Source organism: Pinus tabuliformis, chromosome Q, assembly GCF_031772625.1.
Source record: "Pinus tabuliformis cultivar Carrire ecotype Pingquan chromosome Q, CPIR1, whole genome shotgun sequence".
Classification (NCBI taxonomy): domain Eukaryota; kingdom Viridiplantae; phylum Streptophyta; class Pinopsida; order Pinales; family Pinaceae; genus Pinus; species Pinus tabuliformis.
In genome coordinates this window covers 379,651,283-379,669,427 of record NC_142296.1, presented here as the reverse complement: position 1 = coordinate 379,669,427, position 18,145 = coordinate 379,651,283, and the positions used below count along the sequence as shown (strand labels likewise).

At 33.3% G+C, this 18,145-nt stretch overlaps 1 pseudogene; it reads right to left on the bottom strand.

The window, feature by feature from the left end:
* Window positions 1–8,636: 8,636 nt before the first annotated feature.
* On the bottom strand, window positions 8,637–17,452 carry LOC149219764 (uncharacterized; annotated as a pseudogene).
* Between the last annotated feature and the right edge of the window lie 693 nt (window positions 17,453–18,145).

Genomic DNA, 18,145 nt, shown 5'->3' with positions numbered 1-18,145 from the left:
AGGTTGTAAGTCCTAATTTCAAGGGCTAAATTTACCTTTTTTACCCTCTCCCTTAAAATAAGGTGGGCTATTTGAGGTGATTTGTAAAAATGTACTATGATACAAAATATTCGTCCACTAAAAATTTAACACCCCTTAATTTCGCCAAAGGGCGAACATTCGTCCCTAAAATTATCCTTGCATACAACACCCCACAATTAACAGCGCCGACTAAAACACCAACCACCCACACGCATTTAGAAATCAAAAAACAAACAAATGAATAGGAGCCACAGGGTTTGACCCCAGAAGGACCTCAAAATAATCGCAAAAACTTACGAACAACTCATGAGGCTATACACTATAAATTTTTCCCACTATGGTCTATAAAAACTAGTTCTATAATTTAACCCACACTAGAATCGACATAGAGAACGAAGGTGGAGGAGCATGTGCGGAGCCCAGAGTCGAGAAAGATTGTGCTCAGGTCGGGCACGCTTTCGAGACAAAATATTTCAAGGGAATATTCCCTCAAATATTCTACAAAATATTCTCATGTAGAATTAACAAGGAATCTTGGAGATTCTCTAGAGGCCAAATTTTGACAATTTTAGAAATATGTGAACTTTATACTCAAATTACTCAGAATTTCACTTGGAGTTTGATGGTGCATATGGTTTTTTGATCTGAGTAGAGGAGTTTCCAGAAATAGAAGCTGAACAGTGGTACCATGAAGGTGGAACCATGATGCAGGAATCTACATGGAATCCGAAAGATTCCCTGAAGGCCCTAAAATGACAGTTTTAGATGTAGGCCAACTTTTACTCATTTTTCTTAGTTTTTCGCAAGGAATGTGATGGTTTAGTCAGTTTCTTCATCTGAGCAGGAGAATTTTTTTCAACCCACATAAGAGAATCTGTGAAGAGTCTTTGAGATTCTTGGGGAGCCTAGATTTAACCGAGTTAGAAAGGGGTCAAGTTTCACGATTTTTCGCCAGGAATTCAACTGTGTAGTTTATTTCTTCAGTAGAGTTGTGCATTTTCAAGCCATCCCCGAAAGTGGAGGTATAATATGCATTGATGCCATGTCTTCTTATGATTTTTGCTAAGATGATGATTTGATGTTGAGATCCTTGTTTGTCATTTTATTGGGGGATCCATGTATGCCACTTCATGTGAGAGTTCAATATTTTGTCATGTTGAAGGAGGGATTATATGAGTGAGAGTTCTTATTGGAGAAAATCTCATGGAGAGACATGTCACCCTAATTAAGGGAGTTCTTCCTTGTATTGACAAAGAATACATCATATACTCATCATCATCTTGAAAAATTTAATGAAGTGACCTCCCCACTCTTGACATCGGGCCTGGAGACATAGCCCACACTAAGTGAACTTTGTTATCAAGTTGTGTGTGTTCTGTGATTTGATGGTTGCCCTCTCTTCTTTGAAGTATGCACATATTGTTTTTCATAATATTTCGCATGCAATTACGCTAACATCACAAACGTAAAACATATTGGTTAATTCTAGTAGTTGAGAGGGTTTGAATCAAGTTTGGTATCAGAGTGGTCTTCTCATTGATGTGAATCACGAGTGTGAATGATAACCAAAAATTGAATGTGAAACAAGAAGGAAAATGGAGGATCACAAAGATCTCTACGAGGACCTCCTCGGGATGACACTTATGGTAAATATAATTTATGCAGATTATGAGGAGAAAATGGAAAAAAAGGAATAGGAGAAAGAGAGAGAAGTGTATAATGATCCATCTCCATATTCAAGTGAATATTCCTATTCTTCTTCTTCTTCTTCTCATCATTCAAATGAAGAGATCAGTGAAAGCCTTCAAACAGAGGATGGTGAATTTAGGTGACTTCGACATGAAGTGGAAGAGGAGAAGCAAAGATTGCAACTTGAGTTACGAGCCACGGAAGAGGCCCGGGAAAATATGAAGCGCAACAAAAGTTTAGCGAAGCAATCATCACCTGCTTCGTTAGATGCAAAATTTAATTCCTCATCCATGGAGTATCCATGTTACATATTTTTGATTGACCCTACTACACGAAAAAGGAGAAATACATGAAAAAATGTGATTACTATCACATTTTTTCATGTATTTCCCATTTTTTGTGTAGTAGGGTCCATTGAAAGTATGCAACATGGGCGTTCCTTGGATGAGGAATAAAATTCTGCATCCAATGAGTGTTACCGTTCAAAATTTGAGTAAACCCATGCGGAGATAAGTTGAAAATACGAGTTAGAAAAATAGTTTTTCTCTTTTCCCTCTAAACTTTGATGATGTAATCTGATCTTATCTTATTATTTCCACTATTATTTTATAACTTCCTTAGGAGACCCATTTTAGACCTCAAAATTGCCCTAATGAGAGGGATCTACGCTACTTCTGTGTTGCCTCTCTATTGTAATCATTGCCTCTCTGCAATTTACACAACGAAACAGGAAAAACTTCCTCTGACCTCACTATCTCTACCCCTCTCACTACTTCGACCTCACGGAATCACCTCCAAAAACACACAACCACTACTTTTGAAATTGATTTCTCAGACAAATCGAACTCTGCAAGTGTATTCTCCAGGCCCCATTGACTTTCTTCTTACAACCCTCCGTTGAGACTTCAACGAGCATGATCAAATATTAATCAATGGCTAGGATTAAATAGAAATCGATCCATGTACTTTTGTAGAACATTCTCACCATGACCTAATTAATTGTGATTAATTAGTCATATTCCCTAAGTTTAGAATTAGGAAGTATATAAAAAACAACTAATAATCTAATTAAGTTTCTCCAAGTGGAATTTCCAGAAACGTTTTTTGGGGTTTGGAGATCTCATGCATTCTGGTCTCTCCACAAAATTTTGTGGCTAGAACACATCCGATGCTTCAGTCTCATTTTTATGGAGAGATATCTTTCTGGTGGAATTTTTATAGTAAAGTCAGAGAACAGATAAGTATCTCTTCAAGATTTCTTACTTTTCTTTTGAATAGAATAAAATCATGTGTTATATGTGTTAATAAAATTATAAAACTATAAAGGAAAAGATTAGCAAAGAAATAGATGATGGGCATTTGTTTTTAAATTACTTTTCATATATGGCGAAAGACTCTTAAATTTAATGGTATGTAGGACTGTAATATTGCTAGGAAAGAATGTATGCGTATACGTGCAACAGAAGTTGTATATGTGTGAGTACCGATTCCATGTCATTTTAGGCATGATATTCGTGGTATTTAAACATAATCCAAAGAAGGAGTTATATAGTTGATAACTGGGATTCTGGTTAAGCCTCAGGAGTAGTAAGCACAAGCCTTTCTAGGGGTAGTTTAAAACCATATTAAAACTTTAGATATCAACTTAAGGGCAGTGAGCGGTTCTCGGATAACTTAGGTCCCATTCACGACCAGGTTTGTACAAGACAGTTATAGGGTAACCTAGTAACCTAAGAGTTATCAGTATTAGAAATGCAACAAAGTTCATGTTAAAATAACTTGGAAAAATAATGAAAATTTACATAAAATTACCGTGCAATTAACTGAGACTCGACTTAGGCATTGTCTGGGTCAAAGTAGTTTAACTTGAAGAAAAATCTGGCTGGTGTCACACATCGCCCACGGTGGTCATAAGGCACCATAGCGTGGGGTTGTGACACTCCTAGTCCAAAGTCTCATATTGCAAAAAGGGCATTGGAATTGACACCCTCTGTTTTTGGGGAGATGAAGCAATCTACCCCAAAGTTTTACAAACAAGCTATGGAAATTAGAGTAGCTCATGCAAGATCATGATAGTAGACAATTCTGAAAATATTTCTCCTCGAATGCAATGGAATCACCTCTCACAAGAGGCAAGAAATCTAATAAAGAAAAGAAAGAGCATGAAAGAGATTCTAACTTGCCTTCAAGACCCAACTTTTAGTAGATTCTCTGTGTGAGAAGCCTCCAAAATAACTCAAATGTAATTTTTTTGTATTCTCTCATGCTCGCAATATGTAAGAATTTACTCTTGTAAACATGTGGGACTCAATTGTAGTATCTGCAAAAAATATTGGGATCTATATCCTATGAATCTATTCATTACCCCAATGGAAGATCTCATAGGAAACTGACAATGTATTTAATTCCCCATATATTCAATGTGACAAGGCATAGATTCAATAACATTCACTACCGATTTGTGTTGAAGAGAAAAAAGTATTACTTTCCCTTGGCCCAAATCAAATTAAAAATATATAATAGAGAAAGTTATATAACAAAAAGTAACAACTCTTTTTATGAATATAGATGAATAAGATGAAATGAAATGAATTAATTAACCCAAAAACTAAAACTAAATAAAAATTGATTAAACAAAAATATATAAAATATCCTAATTTTAATTAAAAAATAATATATATATTTATTTATGTGAATTTAGACCATTTTTCACAAATATATAAACTTTTTCATTTAAATAATAAATAAAAATATGTATATAACTAAAATAATACTAATTGTAATCTATTATCTATAAAGTGACTCTAATGACTTTTAAAGTCGAAAGATTAAGCACATCACTAATTAATAAATACAATTATATGAGATAAACATTTTAAGTATCATAATTTACATCCCCAATATAACTAAAGAAAATGCTATTTTAATTTGAATTCCTTATTGTTTAAAATAGCAATCTAATAATAAGGTAGTAATCTAATAACAACTTTCAACTTTCAAATCCTTTGACTATGGAATTTGGCTTAAAACATATACATGTTTCATACTACCATTTAGTAATGCATTCTTATGCCATTTCATTTTCCCTCTTCTTACCATAGTAATGCATTCTTATGCCATTTCATTTTCCCTCTTCTTACATTTCGGATAGATGGTGAAGTAACAATTAATAGTAGCATCAAGAGCAATCCAATCCTATTAAGCCCCTTCAAATGAGACAGGGTAGCAAGAAATTATTCACTAAGTTAGTTTTATCTCACAGTGATATAAGTAATAAGATAATAAGATACTTCAAAACTTGAGATTTGACAAGTGCCTTTATGAATTGAGCTTAAATTTTTCCCAATTTCTTATTAAATATTTTGGATAGTAAGAAATTATTCTTTAAGTTGGTTTTACTTCAAGGTTGTAGAAGGAACAAGATCATTAAAATTCTTCCAAACTTGAGATTTGACAAGTGTTTTGATCGGTGGAGCCAATTTTTTTCCAATCTTTTATTAAATATTTTTAAACTTGATCTTATTTGTTTGGTAGGATTCAAGATATCTCTGTGTCAACTTTTAAATAATTAAAAAAATTTAAGTAGATTTCTACATTGCCTCTTACATGTGCTTAAATCTAGTTTCAACGTATGGATACATCAATCCCCAACTTCCTTTGAGAATAATTAGGTGCCATATCCCTCTCAATTCATTGAAAATTATAACAATACTAAAAATATTACTAATTAAATTTTAAAAATTAAAATACATTTCTTTCCGAATTAAGAGAATAAGATCAGTTTCAATGAGCTAAAACAACTACAAAACATCTCCTCACACTGTAAAAAATAACTCTATAATAATGTAATAAAATATGAAAAACAACCCTTCAATTCACTCAAACAAGTGTAAAAAGTATTGAAAAAAAACTCTTCAATAAAATCAAACTCATCTCAAAGAAAATTATAGCTCGAAATATCTCGAAGTCAACATGAGCTCTTTGCAATTCACTCAAACAAGTGTAAAAAGTATTGAAAAAAAACTCTTCAATAAAATCAAACTCATCTCAAAGAAAATTATAGCTCGAAATATCTCGAAGTCAACATGAGCTCTTTGCGTGAACTCAACAACTTCTTTAGATGAGCTCTTTACTTGTGCTTAAAAAAGATTCAATTCAAAAACTTCAATTGGTTCAAATAAATAATGTGAGATGCATAAAAGATGTAAATTTCTTTAAATGTTAAAGGAGAAGGAAAAGGAAAAAGGGCCAACATTATTTTTTTCAAAGTTTATTGATTAAAAAAAACCAAATGATCATACTTTTGTTTTATATGAAATTGTTTAGATGAGATCTTCAATCCGCCCAAAAAAGACTAACCTCGAAGATTTCAATTTGTTTAAATGAACATAGTGAGATGCATAAAGGATTTAAAGTTCTTTAAATGGTAAAAGAAGGAAAGGGAAAGGGAAAAATACTACTATTATTTTTGAGTTGTATTGACTAAAGAAAATAAATGATCATACTTTTGTTTTATAAAAAAGTAGCCAATTTTGAAATTTATAACAAAATTCAAAAAGAAGTGAAAACTGTTTTTTTTTTCCCTTCACACTTTCAATCAAATAAATATTACCAAAAATCGATAATACCAATAACTTTCAACCACATAGATCCAATTTTAATAGCCTTACTTACATCATAGCTATTCATTATTACACATTTACAAAATAACAAATTATTTTTAACTTTTCACCTATTATCTTTGATTTCAAAATACTTATTTTATTTACACTATAAAAAATTCTATATATCACTCAATCTCCTTTTTTGAATTACTAAACACTGATCGACCTGAAGTTTAACCACAAAAATCAGAAGAAAATAATTTTGATTAATTTCAAGTTTCAACCACATAGATTCAATTTTAATAACATTACTTACATCATAACTATTAATTATTACACATTTAGAAAATAACAAATTATTTTTATCTTTTTACATATTATATCTAATTTCAAAATACTTCTTTTATTTACTCTATAACAAAATTTATATATCAGGCAATTTCTTTTTTCAATTACTAAATACTAATCAGCCTTGAATTTTTTTCAAACATAAAAAAAGGTTTATATTACTTGCTGTAAAGGAAATACATTGATCATTCAGATCTCGTGGATCCAAAATAAACCTTTAAGTCATATAATAGGTGAAATTAATAGCCCTCTACACGGATCTCCTTGTAGGAAACACAAAACAGAATGTAGAGAACGTTACTATCAGTCGAGCAATTGTTCACCCTTATGATGAAATTGACGAGCAAAGGCTGCGAAATCTAACCAGCCTTTTGAAATCAACCCTGAGTTTAACCAGCTTTTTAAAATTGAATATCTATCTTTCCAACCGTCTAACTTCTCATATTTTTTTCAAAATGTTAAAACAACATGAAGAAAATTAATATATAATGATCAGCCTCTAGTTTAACCAGCTTTTTGAAATTGAAAATCTTTTAAACACTCTAACTTCTCATATTTTTTTCAAAATATTAAAAGAATACACGAAAATTAATATAAAAATCAACATCATTAAATTAATATAAAATTTAATAAAATTAACCTTGATAATGAATTAATATATAACTTAATAAAATCTAACAATAAAAATATATATATAATGATTATTACCAGCGGATATCTTCAACATCCAACTTTACAATTATAAATATATTTTGATATAATTTATTTTGTAATTTTTTTATTATATATATAAAATAGAAATCAAAGTGTATTTTACATTAATTTTGAAATTAGTATTATAATATAAATGTATTTTAGTGGTTATCTAATATATATTTTTTTATGACCCTTTAATAATTAAGTTTATTTTTCCATAGTTAGATTGAATGGTTGTTATTTTTCACAACTAGGTTTAATTTATTTTGTAAAATGATTAGTCATAATGTTTTGATTAATATTATTATAATGATTTTTTACTTATCAATATTGTTATATTAATTTTAAAATTTAAATTTTTTTAGATAAATATTTTTATTATAATTTTCAACCCACCACAAAAAAACACTGATTTTTTTAAAAAGTACATTTAATAATATAGATAAAAATACTATAAAATACAATTATCTTATCTACCTCCATTAAACTATTCTACAAAATTAATACACTAATCACATAATATAAATGTATTTAGTGTTTATCTGATATAATATTTTTTATAGTTTTTATGATAATTTGTTAATTAGGTTTATTTTTCCATGGTTAGATTGAATAGTTGTTATTTTTCAAAACCAGGTTTAAATTCTTTTTAGTAAAATGATAAGTTATAATGTTTTGATGAGTATTATCACAATATCTTTTACTTGCGAATATTGTTTTATTAAATTTAAATCTTCTAAATTTTTAAATAAATATTTTAACTATAATCTTCAACATGCCAAAAAAACACTAATTTCTTTACTAGAAAATAAATTAAAAAAAAACACTAATTTCTTTCCTCGAAAAAATATATATACATTTAATAATATATAGAGAGATGGCTATGGAATACAATTATCTTATCTACGTCCATTATACTATTCTACACAACTAATAAACTAATCACATAATCGATCTTATATTATCCAAACATACGAGGGATGTTTTAGAAACTGAGCTCCCTAACAAGATATGTACTAAACACGGAGCTCTACCAACTGAGCGGGTTCTGTGATCGAAACTGATTATTTAAAAAACTACATTCAACGCATAAAAAATGGTTCAAAATTCAAAGTACTTGTATAACCTAATAGAACGCGTCGAAAATGGTTAAAAATTCAAAGTTTTATACGAATTTCACATACCAATGAGAGACCGATTATAACGCATCCTTCAACTCTCAGGCATTTTCCAATATAATATTCATGTACTGTAATCTTTTCCGCCCTTTGCCGTGAGTTAGATTTCTGAACTCATTTCTTCACTAATTTTGGCGACTTCCTTGACAAGGGAATGCACATCAGTCTTCAGAATTGAATCAATGCTCGCATCACCTGTTATTCCATCGTTCCACTTGAACCATCTACTTCTCAACCCGCATTCCCATCGTTTGTTCCTCATCATGTTACTTCTTCTCTGCCCTTCTCACACATATGAAATTCGAAATTTCCAATCCTCCGTCACATATGTCTCAGTGTCCTTGTAGCGAATATTCATAACCAGAAACCTGCCCGGCAGTGGAAAAACGAGGAACTGGTCAGCAGTTCTATCCCTCCATGCTTGCTCTACCCATGCAACCATTTCGGGGCTAATATTATCCGGGTCGGCTTCGTGACTCGTAACTCCCAGCCTAAAATCTGTTCTTGCCTGGCCTTCTCTACAAAATGTCACAAACCCATGTCACTTTCGCAGCTTTCTAACTCTCTTAATCACTGCCTTTTCTTCTAACCTAGATGGGAATTCGTTACATGGCAAAGAAGGTTCCCCTACAGGGGTTTTCTTAAGGTATCGATCTCTTCTCGAGGGATCTAGTAGAAAAACAAATGCTTCCTCTGCAATTTTAATGGCCTCATCAGAAGATACCCCATTAATTCTCCGGACCTGAATTCGTAGCAAACACCTCCGATAGACCATCTCAAGTTCATATTCCGACGCTCCCCTGTCCACATCCAGAACCTAAAAATTGTATTTTTATTACCTATAATATCCTCAAAACAAATAAATTGCGTAACATTCACTAAATAAATTTAGAACTCTTTAGTTAAAATTGTACCTGAAAATAATCTTTTGCATTCAAAATGCGTCTAACTTCAAATGCGTCTAACTTCACTGCTATGCAACAGACCGTCGTTTCTGTCATACTGAACAGAGATATTATATTGAGAGGGTTGTGTTAGCTAGTTAATAGTGATTCTATATGTGGAATAAAAACTTAAAGAATCGTAAAATTGGAATGAAGGTTTATTGGCCAGTAAAAATAAATTACCTCCCGCCATTGATAACGCTCTTGCTGCAGTCAAAACCTTTCTATTACACTTCCATAGTCCACTTGCGCTCCAGCTTCAATCCAAGCAAAAAGAAAAGAATACAGAAAGTCTGAAGGCACTTCCAAGCTCTGTTCTCTCAGATGGTGTAAAAACTGAAGGGAATTGAGAGACAAGGTTGGGGACCAAACAGATAAATTTATAGCCAAGATTCCATTAAGCTTCTGATAGCTATGTGTCAGGTGTTCCATAGATCAAGTTAGAGAACTTCAGATGGAGTAATGGACCATTTCAATAGCTCCCAACAATAAATTTATTAACTGCAGTTGATTTCTTTAATTTAAGGAAATTACTGCAGTTGGTTTCCAAAAATTAAGGAAAGACTGCAGTTGGTTTCCAGAAATTAAGGAAAGACTGCAGTTTACTTCCATAATTATAGGCAGCAGTTGTTAAAAAAATTAATGGAGCTTAACATTCTCCCACTTGGTCCATACTTCCAAACTTAATGTCTCAACTTAAAACCCATTGATAATCTGTATTAAGTAATAGATACATGAATCATGGCGATAAGTCCTCTAATGACGACTATTGTCTTCCATGTATTACTATGTATTTATTCTTATTATAATTTATGTGGCAACAATTTCTTAATGAATAAACCTTATGTTTATTCTTGGTCATTCTTAAATGAATTTTCTCAAATCAACTTAAAGTGCACATAAATATGAGAAAAAACATCACAATAATTAAGAATTTCATTAAAATAACATTGTCCATACAATGAGAAACTACATAATGGAACCAAGTCCCATATTCATTACATGATCCTTGAATTTAATGGTGGCATGCCCTTAGTCAAAAGATCAGCTATCATCAACTCAGTGCTGACGTGCTCAATGACCACTTTCTTTTCTTTAACACCTTCCCTTATAGCTAAATACTTAATGTCGATGTGTTTATTTCGATTCCCATTTTTGTTGTTTTTAGCCATAAAAACAGCAGCTGAATTATCACAATATATTCTCAATGGCTTAGAGATAGAATCCATAATTCTAAGCCCAGAAATGAAACTCTTAAGCCATACACCATGTGAAGTAGCCTCAAAACAGGAGACAAACTCGACTTCCATAGTGGAAGTGGCAATCAAAGTCTGTTTGGCACTCCTCCATGATAAAGCTCCACCGGCCATCATAAAAATGTAACCTGATGTTGATTTGCGTGAATCAACACATCCAACAAAGTCAGAATCTGAGTAGCCAATTACTTCCAAGTTATCCATCCATCTATACATAAGCATGTAGTCTTTGGTTCCTTGAAGGTACCTCACTACTTTCTTTGCAGCTCTCCAGTGGTCTAAACCTGGATCACTCTCATATCGTCCCAACATTCCCACAAAAAATGCAATTTCAGGTCTTGTGCAGACTTGAGCATACATTAGGCTTCCGACAGCAGAAGCATATGGAATGTTCTTCATTTGTTCCCTTTCAAGGTCGTTATTCGAGCATTGGTTCAAATTGAACCTATCACCCTTCACAATGGGAGCTACACTTGGTGAACAATCCTTCATCCAAAATCTCTCTAAAATTTTATTAATATAGGTTCCCTGTGACAGACCCAAGATGCCTCAAAATCTGTCTCTATGGATCTTAATGCCAGTGACATAAGATGCCTCACCCATATCCTTCATATCAAAATTTTTAGAGAGGAATTGTTTCACCTCATGTAGAAAACCCTTATCATTGGTTGCTAACTAAATGTCATCCACATATAAAACAAGAAAACAAATTTTACTCCCACTAAATTTCAGGTATATACATTGATCCATAATGTTTTCTACAAAACCAAAAGAAGAAATTACATTATGGAATTTCAAATACCATTGGCGGGATGCTTGTTTTAAACCATATAATGACTTCATGAGCTTGCAAACCAATTGCTCACCATCACTAGAGGGGAATCCATCAGGTTGTTTCACATAAACCTCCTCCTCTAGATCTCCAGTAAGAAAATCCGTTTTCACATCCATTTGTTGCAATTCCAAGTCAAAATGGGCTACTAATCCCATAATAACGCGCAAGGAATTTTTCTTAGATACAGGAGAAAAAGTCTCCATGTAGTCGATTCCTTCTTTCTGAGTGAATCCCTTAGCAACAAGTCTTGTCTTGTATCTCTCAATGTTTCCCAATGAGTCTTTCTTTGTCTTAAAGACCCATTTACATCCAATGGCTTTTGCACCATTAGGAAACTCAACAAGATCCCAGACTTCGTTACTCTTTATGGAATTCATCTCTTCCTTCATGGCATTGTACCATAGTTCTGATTTTTTGCAACTCATGGCTTGTGAAAATGACTCGAGATCATTTTCGACTCTAATGTTGTAGTCAGATTCTTGTAGATACACAACATAATCATTAGGAATTGCTGATCTCTTTGGTCTAGTAGATCTTCTTAATGTTGTACCATCATCTTCCTGAGAAGTATGTGGTTCAACTTGTTGTTCAAAAATTCTTGGCAACTCTTGAACTCTTTGATCTACTGGAATATCGTCAGCAGCTTGTGAAACTTCAACAATTGGTTGTTCAACACCAGTTTGTACTTGAGGGGTGCTATGAACAATAACCAATCTAACACTTGAAATGGCAGGTTGAGATTCTGAATGATCCTTCTCAGAAACTATGTTTGTGGTTTGATCGATCCCACTGATCAAGTCATTTTCAAGAAACTTTGCATTTTTTGATTCCACAATCCTAGTGTTGTAAGATGGACAATAAAATCTGTAACCTTTAGACATTTCAGCATATCCAATGAAATACCCACTAATGGTCCTTGGGTCCAGCTTCTTCTCTTGTGGATTATAAATTCTCACTTCAGACGGGCATCCCCAAACGCGCATATGTCGCAAATTTGGTTTCCAACTTTTCCATAATTCAAATGGCGTTTTAGGAACCGCCTTGGTTGGAACTCGGTTTAATATATACAATGTCGTCTTAAGTGCTTTAGTCCACAAGGATTTAGGAAGATTGGAGCTGCTAAGCATACTCCGCACCATGTCCAATAATGTTCGATTTCTTCTTTCTGCTACACCATTCTGGTCGGGTGAACCAGACATGGTGTATTGGGCAACATTCCCTTGCTCTTGAAGAAATTTAGCAAATGGTTCAAGTGCTTATCCATCTTCTGTGTATCTACCATAATATTCTCCACCTCTATCTGATCTCACGATCTTAATTTGCTTGCCGCATTGTTTCTCTACTTCAGCCTTAAAGATCTTAAAGGCATCTAATGCTTCGCTCTTTTTATGAAGCATGTAGAGATACATATATCGTGAGTAATCATCTATAAAGGAGATGAAGTATCTCTGACCACGTGAGTCCATGTCCAGACTACATATATCAGTGTGTATGATCTCTAATATGTCTAAACTTCTATTGGCACATTTCTTTGACTTGTTGGTCTGCTTTCCCTTTATGCAGTCCACACAAGTATCAAAATTAGTAAAATCCAGAGTGTTAAGTACCCCTTCATTTACCAATCTTTTAATTCTTTTTATAGAGATATGACCTAGTCTCCGGTGCCATAATTTAGAGGAATCTTCATTAATAACACATCTTTTAGTGCCAGTGTGAACATGCATTGAATCATCGTGACATTGTTTTGTAAATTGATGCAGTAAAGACCATTAGACAAAATACCATTCCCAACATAATCAGATTTATAGAATAGACTGAAAGATTTTTCTGAAAAGTTCAAGGAATATCCAAAAGGTACGAGCCTTGAAACTGAAATCAAGTTTCTAGAAAAACTTGGAACATAAAAGGTCTTTTCTAATTCTAAAACAAAGCCACTACTTCAAGTTAAATAACATGTTCCTATAGCTTCCACATGCGAGCCCATATTGTTTCCTGATAAGATGTTTTTCTCACTTCCCACTTGCTTCCTTAGGTTTTGCAAACTCTGCAAAGAATTTGAAATGTGAATTGTTGATCCAGAATCAATCCACCATGTGTTAATATTAACGTTAACCATATTAGATTCATAACAAACAAATGAGATTAAATTACCTTTGTCGGCAAGCCATTTCTGAAATTTGGTGCATTTCTTCTTCATGTGTCCCTTCTTTTTACAGAAGAAACATTTGGAATCCTTCTTGATATGGGCTTGGGAAGGTACTTTACCTTTCCCTTTCCAATTGGCTTGAGATTTGCCCTTTCCACACGTTGCCAGCATTGCACTCTCTCCCAGTTGCATCACTAGTCTCTCTTCCTCTTGAACACACATAGTCATGAGTTCATTAATTGACCATTTATCTTTATGTGTGTTGTATGAGATTTAGAAAGGTCCATATTGGTGTGGAAGGGTGTTCAGGATGTAGTGCACTAGGAAGGACTCCGATATATCAACCTCGAGTTTCTTCAATTGAGCCACAATGTCTCTCATCTGCATGATGTGCTCGCGCACACCTTTCACACTGGTGAGCCTTAGGGATGAGAACTTCATGATTAGAGTGCTTGCTAGTGCCTTATCTGAAGTGACGAATTGATCATCAATGGCCTTCAACAAGTCTCGTACCTTTTCATGCTGATCAACAGAACCACGAATACCAGCTGAAATTTTAGTCTTAATAAACATCATGCTTAGACGATTGGATTGCTCCCATCGTTCATAAAGCGTGATGTCTGCTGCAGTGCTGGTATTAGTGAGTGCCGGTGGTTCATCTTTCGTAATAGTACAGTCTATGTCCATCCACCCCAAATGAAGGAGAACCCTCTCCTTCCAAACCTTATAGTTATCTCCCTTAAGTTCAGGAATGTCACAACGAATTTCAGAGAAATTTGCAGGTTGTACTACTACATCAAAATTAAAAATCACATGCTTATGTTAAAATTGAGGTTTAATAAAATTTAATATTTTACCAATGTAAATTATGCTCAAAATTGAATTTAATGACATAAAAATTGCCTGTGGGTTAAATTTTTAATTTAAGCAGATTCAATTATTCATTGTTTTGAACTTTATGATAAAACTATTAATTCATAACTTCTGTGGGTAGGTTATGAAATTTTATCCTAATTAATTACATAAATATAATAAAAATTCCTGTGGGATAAAATTTATTATATTTAGTTTAATTAATTACAATTTAATGTCTAAATAATCTTTATGTGATCTAACCAATCAAAATATATAATTTTATTTAATTAAAGATGTTGTGGCTATTCTCTAATTAATTAAAATTATATGGATCATTAGACATTATTTTTTACATAAATTGCATAAACAAAACTTAACGAGAGTAAAAATAATGTTTACTGAAAGGAGTAAGTCAAAATGACATTTTAAATAAACTCTATATAGTTGTTTCTTTAAAAAAAAAACTGCCATAAATGTCGGCATTACGATAAACAACAGTAATAATTCTTCACAAAATCAAAATTAAAGTTAAAACAGTGAGCATTACCGTAAATCACTGCAAATCGATTGTTCAATTTATAAACAAAACCCGGAGATTGACTGAAGCAACATTGATCTACTTTGCACTTGCATAGCAAATGCAGTTCGAAAGCTAGCTGGCTTGACTTCAGGCTCCGTTCTTAAGTTTATAAAACAAACAAAAAAATAGACCATCAAACAAGCTATTTTGCTCACAAGATAAATAAAATTTAAATTAAATTTAAATTAAATTTAAATTAAATTTCAACAATGCTAAATCTGAACTTCATGCGGAATAAACATAGAATCAAAAAATTGAATGCCCGAATAAGAAATAAACCATTTCTGTGTGCCAAGAATATCTTCTTTAAACAGTGCTGGTGCAATGACTCGGTATGGCATACAAGCAGAATTTCAATATCTCAGAATCCCGCATACATAGAATAGCAAAAAAAAAAAACCAGAATACCAATATCGCAAGTCTTACCAGTGACCAGCAAATTCTCATTTAGAAACTAAAAGCATTTTGGTTTCCAGAGTTAACTTATGCTCCCGGTAGACATAAATCCCCGTGCAATTGATTAAACCTGTAATTGCTTTGATCAATTGTGAACCGTCATTACTTCTTATTTCTATCCATCTTATTTCTTCTTTAATTACAAATGTTCATTATTATAAGTGTAAGTTCAGCATAAATTTTACAATAAATATGTAATCAATTATAAAATTTACTTGGCATTGTTGATCAAATTCCTAGCTATTTCTAAAATCTACAATCATGGACTTAACGGGTCTCCATCACATTCCCAAATATCTTCGGAATTCTACAATGTAATTAAATATGGGCCCCCAAATAACCTAGACCGTGTTGCTTGTGAGGTTTAACTAAATTCCTTATAATTGACTCAATACATCAACCAATCCGAACTGTACTTGCCGTCAGTTTTGACTAATTTCCATATAATCATTAACGCGCACAAAAAATTACAAATACAAAGCACTTCAAAGTATTCGAATCGTACATCAAGGCAGAGGCAAATGTTACAATTGTTAGCTTTTAACAACGATTCTATATGCGGAATAAAAACTTAAAGAATCGTAAAACTGGAATGAAGGTTTAATGCCTAGTAAAAATAAATTACCTCCAGCCATTGATAACGCTATTGCTGTAGTCAAAACCTTTCTATTATGCTTCCACAGTCCACTTGCGCTTCAGCTTCAATCCAAGCAAAAAGAAAAGAATACAGAAAGTCTTAAGGCACTTCCAAGCTCTGTTCTCTCAGTTAGATGGTGTAAAAACTAAAGGGAATTGAGATACAAGCTTGGTGACCAAACAAATAAATTTATAGCCAAGCTTCCATGGCTATGTGTCAGGTGTTCCATAGATAAGGTAGAGAACTCGAGATGGAGTAATGGACCACTTCAGTTAGTTTAGTTCGTTTCATGAAATTAAAAAAAGACTACAGTTTACTTCCAACATAATTGTAGACAACAGTTGTTAAAAAAATTAATGGAGCTTAAAGATCTGCCACATGAATGCTGATTTTCTTTCTAGTGGATACCTTAAAGTTCTAACTTCAGCCGAAGATCTTTTACAGTCCTCTCTAAACATGCAGTAGAGAAGAAGGATTTCACATCCTTTCGCCGACATAGGTCTTGCAGGTCTCCGAGGGGAAGAAAATCATTATCTTGTAAGTTGCCTAAAGAAGGTCCATGGAAAAGTTGCTTTCCAAGTCGAATCGTCAACTTTACATCTCTGGTCGCTTCGACCTCATCTGAGCGCAGGATTTTAAGGCATGCAAGCAACTTAGTTTTATAAGCGGAGAAGTCCCAGTTCGGAGAGAATACAATTTCTGAAAGAGCGACGGTATGCGAAAATTGAGTGCACAGGCTATTCACCTTAAATTTCAGTTGCATTTCATGGCTAAAAGATGTCGAATCCTCCAGGCATTGCACTCCGGATTTGAAACAGAAAAATGAATTTTGGCCTTTTTTATCTCAAGAGGTTTCTCCTGAGAAATTTTCGAAGCAAATTTTCTTCACAGAAAATAGGGGTTCTGCAACAGACTTACAAAAACAGTAAATGTAAAAGTCTGGAAAGAAACCTTCGGATTTATCAATAACAGAGATTATGAGAGCCTCGATAGACAAAGCAATGCCATCTACAACTTCCTCTCATTTTCCACATATTTCAAGTTTTCCAGAAGACAATCTGACGAAGGAGATCCCCTGGGATTTTCGGAATTTCTGAATAGTTTTTCCATTCCTCCCTATAACGGCCGATGTTGCTGAACCTGGGGGGACACGTATCTCCCTGTAAAATTTTGATGGAGCCTTGCGGATCGATTGCCGTTGTTCCATTGCTTTTCTCATCCACCCAACCACGTTTGCATTGTGTTTAAACTTGCATGTTCCGCAAAACAAAACGTCATTCCGACATTACGCTGGAAATTCACGTGAAGAGAGTGTACAACACTTGTGCGTAAGTGTCAGTTAAATCACAATAATCAATTCTCTGGTTTGGCACGCGCAGTGTTGGTGTTATGTGCTGTGGATAGCCAAATCCTAGCCGCCGGAGGTCGAAAACGTCATTAGGCGTGCAGTGTCAACTCAAAGTCCGTGAATTGCCCAGTGGATACCAAATCCGAGCCGCTGGAGGCAAAACACGTCATTATATGTCATTATATTTCCGTAGAGATTTTTCATTAGGGTAATGTAGATTTTGTTAAAATACAATTTATTTTAAAGGTGGTAAAAATTATCTTTACATGTGTGAATTTGAAATGGTAGTTTTCTTAAGAGTAGGGTGATTTTTCTGGGGTGGTTTATAAGGTGTGGATTTTTATTTTGGTTCAATGGTAGTTTTAAAATGATTCTAACTATGATGGTGAACTTTATTATGAAAATTATATAATTTAAATTTTATTTAAATACTTTCATAGATACATCCTTTTTGACGATGATTACACACCATTTTAGGGATAAACCATTTTAAACTACTGGGCTCAATATATAAGCCCCTGCTATTAAAGGATTTATAAAATATAAGCCTTT